General features: G+C 40.4%; 1 non-coding gene across 1 annotated transcript; it reads right to left on the bottom strand.

Annotated features, from left to right (window-relative positions):
• Window positions 1–3,424: 3,424 nt before the first annotated feature.
• On the bottom strand, window positions 3,425–3,531 carry LOC131226509 (small nucleolar RNA R71). The gene has a single exon (XR_009161886.1). It is a non-coding gene; the product is annotated as a small nucleolar RNA R71 (small nucleolar RNA).
• Between the last annotated feature and the right edge of the window lie 4,214 nt (window positions 3,532–7,745).

The following is a 7,745-nucleotide window of genomic DNA, read 5'->3' as shown; positions in this document are numbered from 1 at the left end:
GCGTCTGTTTCAGTCCAACGGAGCACTTTTAGTAGCCGCCTTTCAGCATGCGGTCGGACTTAAGCCCCCTAACATTGGATCTAGGTCAAGCTGAGTTTTCAGTCCGATCGGATTTACAGATCGACCGTGGCGGACCAGTTTCAGTTCGACGGTCATCGGTACTCGATCAGGGCCACAAGTGCACCGACATGAGTTGGAAATTTTCCCTGCACCGAGGGTGTACTTGGGTCAGATTCCGATGGTCTGAATCCTTAGATTTAGCCTGCAAGTGAAACGACTCAATTCACTTAAGTCCCAGTTCATTTCCTAAGTATATTCACGTTTCTCACACACTTCGCCCTGGGCTCAAGTTATGCGTTTCTGGGTACTGTTAGGACTTGATTTTCGAGGTGGTGGTCAAGTCCAATAAAGTAGTCATAACCGTATGGTTTCGTAGTAGTTGGACTTTCGACGTGCGGTCCAGGTCCGATACAGAGTCTCAAGGTGCTCCCGAGAGCAACCGGGTTTAGAGATTGATTCTAGATTTCAAGGTAAAGTAGCGTCAATGATTCTACACTTTTTGGGTCTTGCAGATCATATTTAAAGTAATTAGTGCTAATTTCACAGGTACTTTAGTTTAGCACTAGCTAATGCTGGTCTAATTTCTAAAGGATTTGGTCCTTAGTGATTTCTGCCTGAGGTGGTACTCGGGTCTCTGTACAGATTTTTTCGAGACGTTACATATTGTTAGGACTTGCATTTATAGAAAAAATCTAAATTCTCATGTTGATGTATGAGTGCATGACATTATTGAGTTTAGATGATGAACTATGAATTGTTGAAGTGTTACTGAATACCATTAAATCCCTAGGTTGGTCAGGAAACTGAGGGAGTGAAGGTGGTCCCATTGGTAGAACCATCCTATGGCTAAAACGGCAAGTTTGGGCAGATGCAAATGGACGACAGTAGTTGGACTACGTGAGTCGCTTGCGCCGATGTCGTCCGTCACGTACTCACCTGGACTCGCATGGTCTAGCCCAATTACTAACCAACTATGATTGTCAACCATGTCTACTCACACCTGAATGGAACCTCGAACACCCTTCGCCCACTGAAGTCCATTGATAACCATTTAAAACTAATCCACCATCTTGAGAGCCGGGCATGGTGGAATGAGACACTGTGTCCGAGCTGTCAACCTATGCTGGGGTGACGAGCCTCCCCGTAGTGACCGCGAGCGATCCCTTTCCCAGCACTCCCCATGTGCTTGAAATCGGGGATGGGAAACCCAATGGGATCAAGGGTCGCGGGGTCTTGGCCTCGTGCATTGAGGGGCCTTGGCCTCACAACTAGTTAAGGGCATTGATATCGTGGGGTGTACCAGTTTCCACAATCTGTTGGATGAACGGAATTAACTAAATACTCTGTTAACATTATTCATGCATTGCACTAGCTAGAGTTTGGCGACTCAGCAGTTGAGATCGCAATGAGGGAGTGCTGGTCATGTGCGATCGTTAGACAGAGTCGCTCGATGGAGGGTTTTGGCGAGGTCATACATCATATCATTTATCATACATATGCATTAAGAAGATTAGTTAAGGATTTATGAATGTTTGCCTTTTATTAAATTCATAATATAATTGATGTTTGATGCAACTTAAGATTAATAGCACCCACTGAGTTGATCACTCACTCCCACTCTGGGATGGTGTTTTAAAACACCAACCCAACTCTTCAGTAGTTGCAGGTGACGTGGAGTATGAGGAGCCTTTCGGCGCGAGCCTGGATGAGGAGGACGAGCTATCCTATTTCCAGTTGATGGGCAGTTCGCAGTAGATTTCGCAGGCGGACTTGAGTCGCTGAGTAGTGGACTCAGCATACTATTCTTTTGGAGATACTATTCTTTGTATTTTTGTTAGGCGATGCCTTGTGTGTCCTATCGATATTTTTGGACATTGTATATATTTAGCCTTTTCCCTTCCAGTAGACTAGTCGTAAATTATGATTCATATTTCAAGTAATTCCATGCTGCTCATTAGACTAGATTAAATGTAAAATAGTAAAAATTGGCTATAAGTGATACCCAGGAACTTGGGAGCCAAGTGTATACATGACCCTCAATTTTTATGCTGTTACAATCTTCTTTGTCTTATTTTGAGATTGTAGGATTGGTAAATCCTGTTGTTAGCCATTGTCTCCTAGGCATGGTTTGGTGATGGAATCCCTTCCAACCTTCACAATTCTCCTCCATTGAGAATTAGGTCCATGAAAGTTCAAGTTTGATTTTATTGATATATCTTCCAATTGGATAGGATAGGACTCCAATTCCAATTGTGTTCCTTGAATCAAATAAGGAAACATCCTGATAGCTGCAAGTGGATCCTTGGCACCCTAGTTCCCACTTTTTAAATCACTAGTTTTAACTATTTTTTTCACAATTACTCTCTCTACAATTTCAGATTTAGATTCACATCTTTCTCTAATTCTACTTCTAGTTACCTTCAAAAGCGTACAAGTTCAGTCCCTGTGGATTCGACCCCGGTCTCACTGAGATTATTACTACATCGTAACCCCACACTTGGGGTTGTGAATAATTTTTGGTGCCGTTGTCGGGAACTAACGATTACGTTTTTCTGAAACTAACTAGTTTTGAAATTAGGTTAAGATTAGGATTTATTTACTTTCTATTTCAGGTTAGAATTTTTCTTGATTTATTTTTAGAAATTAACTTGTTTTCTGTTTTGTAGGATCTTAACATAGAAATTTCCAATCTAGTAACCTCTTTCTAATTCCCTCTCTTTCTTTTCTAAATTTCTTATTTGTCTTAGGTTTTTTTCTTTTTAGGGTTAGGTTAATTGAGGGCTAAGAGTGTTTCATGCACATGTGGGTCCGTGACAACACTCGACATCTCTTAAGTGAAGGAAGACTGATCGAAGGGTTGCCTATCCATTGCCGGATTAGACACCACTTAAGATCCCCAGAGTTAATTGAAGCTATGGCTGCAAATCAACCTGTAAATCCTCCAAATCCTCCTCAACCTCCAGTTGAGGAAGCTTAGGATGAGAATAAGGTGCATCAAGCACCCTTACCTCATACTTTAGGAAATTATTTACAGCCGGCAGGGGTGAGCGCACCTTCCTACATGATTTTTTCAGAGAATGCAGGAAATATGGATATCAAGGCAGAAGTGATCCAACTCTTTCCAAAGTTTCATGGACTTGAATCTAAAAGTCCATACCTACACATGAAAGAGTTTGATGAGATAATAGCCACTTTATACTTTCCTAATGTGACTGAAGACACAGTCAGGCTGAAACTCTTTCCCTTTTCTTTGAAAGAAAAAGCTAAGACGTGGTTACATTCACTACGTCCATGATCTATTAGTAGATGGAATGACATGACAAGGGAGTTCATAAAGAAATTCTTTCCATGCCATAAAATGAAAATCCTCAGAAAGTCAATCACGAACTTCGCCTAAAAGGAAGATGAAACATTCTTCCAATGCTAGGAGCGGTTCAAGGATCTTGTTAGTTCATTCCCATAACACGGTTTTGAAACGTGATGCATAACAAATTTCTTCTATAATGGACTAACATCTTCCATGCACCAATTGGTCGAGACAATGCACAATGGGGAATTCATGAACAAGAATGTCGATGATGTGTGAGATTATTTTGATAGAATTGCTGAAAATGAACAATCATGGGACATCGCCCCAAAACCCAATACCACTTCTAAGCCAACTCAACCAAAGGAGAGGAGTGGAATTTATATTCTGAAAGAGGAATATGATATAAATGCTAAAGTGGCCAATCTCACAAGAAAACTCGAGGCCATGGAACTTAAGACGGACAAGGCTAAGGAAATGGTTTGCGGTATTTGTGCTTGCAATGTGCACTCCTGAAAATTGCCTAACTATACCTATTTTTCAAGAAATTTTGAATGAGTAATCAAATGCCATAAACAATTACTAGAGGCTTTTCAAAGGGACCACTTCCAATACATTCAACTCCAGCTGGAGAAACCATCCAAATTTCAGTTGGAGGAATGGACAAACTGCTACACCTCAAGGAATCCTTAACCAATTTTTAGAACAAAGGAAACCTCAAGAGGATTCGGTTTCAAAACACATCTAAAATCACAAGCTTTTCAATCAAGGCACATTACAAGCCTTACAAGACCTCACCAGGGCCATTCAACGAATTGAGTCACATTTAACGACTGGGGAGAAAGGGGTGCTTCCAGCCCAACCTCTCCCCAATCCTAAACCACAATGTAAAAATTAGTGACCCAAGCTCTTCAAATTAAATAGAACAAGCTAAGTCCATTACCACTCTTACGAGTGGGAAGATAATTGACAAAACTATTCTACTAAAGGCTGAAAAGCCTAAAGATCCGGAAGTAGATGGGAATGATGGACCTAGCACTACTCCACATGGTTTAAAACCGGGACCTCTAGGTAAGCCAATTGCTCCATTTCCCCAACGGTTGGTCGCACCAAAACCTTTGTCTAACTCTCAGGATATTCTAGAGATGCTTAAGTAAGTGAAGGTCAACATCCCTCTACTGGATGCTGTTAAACAAATTCCTTCATATACCAAATTTCTGAAAGATCTATGCACTACTAAAAGATGATAAAATATACAAAAGAAGATCTTTTGGACAGAAAAAGTGAGTGCATCTTAAATCAAGATGTGCCACAAAATATAAGGATCCGGTAGCCCAACCATTGCTGGTGTAATTGGAACTATCGGATTGAGCATGCATTTCTTGATTTAGGAGAGCGTAAATCTGATTCCTTACTCGGTTTACGAATAACTAGGTCTAGGTGAATTAAAACCTACCAAGACCATCTTACAACTTATCGATCACTCAATTCATGTATTGAGAGGGATAATAGAAGATGTGTTGGTCCAGGTTGACAAATTCTACTATCCAGTAGATTTTATCGTCCTAAACACTCAACCCATCATGGATGTGAGCACTCAAATCCCTGTCATACTAGGTCGTCCATTCCTTCCTACGTCAAATGCAATTATTAATTGTAAGAATGGGGTCATGAGCTTATCTTTCAAGAATATGATATTGGCGCTGAATATATTTTTCAATACAGGCAAACAGTCAGAGGATGATGATGATTCACACGTTATTAACATGATCGATTCTTTCGTGGGAGATAGAGCACTCCTGACTCTATACTCTGACCCTCTAGAGACGTGCTTGGCCCACTCCCCTGATTTAGACAATGATATGATTAGGGAGATGGATGCCTTGCTTAATGCTACGTCAGTACTTGAAGTTAACCAGTGCAGGCCACAATTTGAGAAATTGCCCCGAACCGATGTAGTCCCTCTACCGTCTAGCTTTAATGCACCGAAGCTTGACCAAAAACCTTTGCCCTTTGATCTTAAATATGTGTATTTAGGTTAAGATGAGAATACCCGGTGGTGATTTCTTCCCACCTGGAGCAAGAACAGGAGAGTATGCCTATTTCTACTCTTATTGAGCACAAAGGAGCCCTTGGATGGTCGATTACGGACCTTAAGGTAATTGACCATTTGATTTGTACTCACCACATTCATCTTGAGGATAATGCAAAGACCTCCCGGCAGCCACAACGTAGATTAAATCCAAACATGATTGAAGTGGTTAAGGTCGAGGTTCTTGAGCTATTGGATGTGGGTATCATATACCCTATATCAGATAGTCAATGGGTGAGTCCAACTCGGATGGTTCCTAAGAAGTCAAGAATCACCATCATAGCCAATGTCGAGAATGAACTCGTGCCAACTAGAGTCACTATCGGTTGGAGAATGTGCATTGACTACAGGAAATTGAATACCGTCACAAGGAAGGACCACTTTCCTTTGCCCTTCATTGATCAAATTTTGGAAAGGCTAGCTGGTCACTTCTACTACTGTTTCCTTAACGGGTATTTGGGCTACAATTAGATAGAGATAGCCCTTGAAGATCAAGAAAAAATCACTATCACATATCCCTTTGGCACCTTTGCTTACCGAAGGATGCCATTCGGACTGTGTAATGCCCCCGCCACATTTCAGCGATCCATATTGAGTATTTTCTCTGACATGGTGGGGCAATCTTTAGAGGTCTTCATGGATGATTTCTGTCTTTGGTCTATCCTTCAGCAAGTGTTTAGATAATTTGAGAAATATGCTATAGCGATGTGAGGAAAAGAATTTGGTACTAAATTAGGAGAAGTGTCATTTCATGGTTCATAAGGGAATCGCTCTTGGACATATCATCTCGTCCAAGGGAATAAAGGTAGATGAGGCTAAAATTGACCTTATCTCTAACTTACATCCACCTAAGAGCATACAATACGTGTAATCCTTCTTAGGACATGCTAGATTTTATAGGAGATTCATAAAGGACTTTAGTCACCTCTCTCATCCTTTATGTAATCTACTTCAAAAGGATGTACCATACGAGTGGACTGAGCAATGCTAAGAAGCTTTCTCTAAGCTCAAATGCATGCTAACTATTGCACCTATCATGCAACCACTCGACTGAAACATTTCTTTTGAAATTATGTGTGATACGTCTGACTATGCTATTGGGGTGGTGTTAGGTCAGCGAAAAGAAAGGAAGCCCTACGTCGTTCATTATGCAAGTAGAACTCTAAATTCTGCCTAAGTGAATTACTCTACTCCGAAGAAGGAGCTCTTAGCTATAGTATTCGCCTTAAACAAATTTAGATCCTACTTGATTGGGTTCAAGATCATCATCTACACCGATCATGGGGCGCTCAAGTATCTTCTTTCTAAGAATGATGCTAAGCCCCGCTTAATAAGATGAATCTTTTCACTCCAAGAATTTGACCTAAAAATAAAAGATAAAAAGGGAGTAAAGAATGTAGTGGCTGACTGTTCACACCCCAAGTATAAGGTTGCGATGTAGTAATAATCTCAGTAAGACCGAGGTCGACTCCACAGGGACTAAACCTTGTATGTAATCTGAAAGTAACTTGAACTAGAACTAAGCAAAGATGTAATCTAAATCAGGGAGAATTTAAAGGGAATAATGATGAATAGCTTTAACTAAAACTTGTAAGATTCAAAGGTGGGAAACTAGGGTTTCCAAGGATCCACTTGTAGAGATCAGGGAGATCTATGCTTGATTCAGGAACACAACTAGAAGCAGAGTCCTATCTTCATCCAGTTGGAAGATATTTCATTAAAAATCAATCTGAACATCCTTTGATCTAGTTTTCAAGAGATGAGAGGTATGAGAATTAAAATTGATTCCATCACAAAACCATGCCCATGAGACAAAGCAAACAAAAGAACTTTAACCAATCCACATCCAATCTAAGGAATGTATAATGTTAGGAAGGATTCCATCATCCAAACATGCCCAGGAGACGATAGTGAACAACAAAGTTCCCAAATTTACAAACCCTATAATGAAAAGAACATACTGAAAGCTATCGCAGATCTATTGTAATTTAAGTCACAACAAACCATTAAGAACTATGAATATTCCTTATAATCAAACTATAATCAAAGTCAGTTCAGTAAATGATGAATCAAAGACATAGAACCAATCCCATCACATTACAGCTTCACCTCTTAGCCCTAGTTAAGAGGTTTAGCTCATCACAGGCATGATGAGAGTAAAGTCTGAAGGAAAATGACAAGAAAACTGAAGAAGAAAGACAAAAACTCGTTGCTGGTCCCACGTTCTCCACGTTCTCTCTCCCTTTCTCCCATCCATTTTTCCTCCTTTTTTTTCTCCCCTTCTTG

The sequence above is a fragment of the Magnolia sinica genome, chromosome 14 (assembly GCF_029962835.1).
Source record: "Magnolia sinica isolate HGM2019 chromosome 14, MsV1, whole genome shotgun sequence".
Classification (NCBI taxonomy): Eukaryota; Viridiplantae; Streptophyta; class Magnoliopsida; order Magnoliales; family Magnoliaceae; genus Magnolia; species Magnolia sinica.
This window is presented reverse-complemented; position numbering and strand designations above follow the sequence as displayed.